A 916-nucleotide genomic window follows, 5' to 3' on the forward strand; every position below is an offset into this window, starting at 1 on the left:
GGGGGGGGGGGGGGGGGGCGTTAATTCTTGGTCTTTGTATACATTATATTTTGTTGGACAAAAACCAGCACCTGTACAAACTAATTTGCCAAAATGCAGCAGAACAAAAAGAAAACCATTCAATGTACCAGAAAAACATTTTGTCTTCCAGTAGTATAGCTAGGGGTGGGTGAGTGGGGCACCACTCCTGGGCACCAATTTAGAGGGGATGCTGCCAGAATGGTGGCCCTTGGGTACTCTTTGTTACAGCACCCAGGTTTTGGGACAGCAGCAGCCGTGGGGCAGGCAAAATGTGTCCAAATATTATTTCTTTCAAATGCTTCATCTTCAGATTTCTCAGCCTTTTATATGCATGAGACCCAATATAAAACGTTTCTCATGTATTTCCTCCGGGGTTTCTAAATAAGGGAAATCCCACCTTCCCTGACTAGAACACCAGTTAAAAAAATTACAGCTCATATTACCATATTACATGTAATACAATATATCCTGGAAACCCCAAACGATATCAAGGTTCATTATTCTCAGTACCATCCACACCCAGAGGAAGAAATGCTCCCTGCTACAAAACCTTTGCAAGCTGTTAAACAGGGGAGAGAAAGAGTAGAAGAAAAGAATTATCACCACTCCCATCTCACAGGTAAAGAGTGGAGACAGCGTGATTATGCCAGTAATTCTCTACCAGGGCCCTATGGCACAAACATGACTTACAAGATAACCCCAGAGATTTTAAACACAAATTCATAATGTTAAATCATTCTGACCTGCTTCCTGGTCTTTCTGAGTTCTCTGAAACACAAGAATTGCTCTATTATTTTTCTCTAGTAAAAAAAACAAGAGAACTAAGAGCTGGCATTTTCTGAGGAGGGCCTCAAGTTTATTAAGTGAGGCTTTGTGTCTGAAAAGGCCAATAACC

Source organism: Gavialis gangeticus, unplaced genomic scaffold (genome assembly GCF_001723915.1).
Source record: "Gavialis gangeticus isolate Ggan-Ray unplaced genomic scaffold, GavGan_comp1, whole genome shotgun sequence".
NCBI lineage: Eukaryota > Metazoa > Chordata > Crocodylia > Gavialidae > Gavialis > Gavialis gangeticus.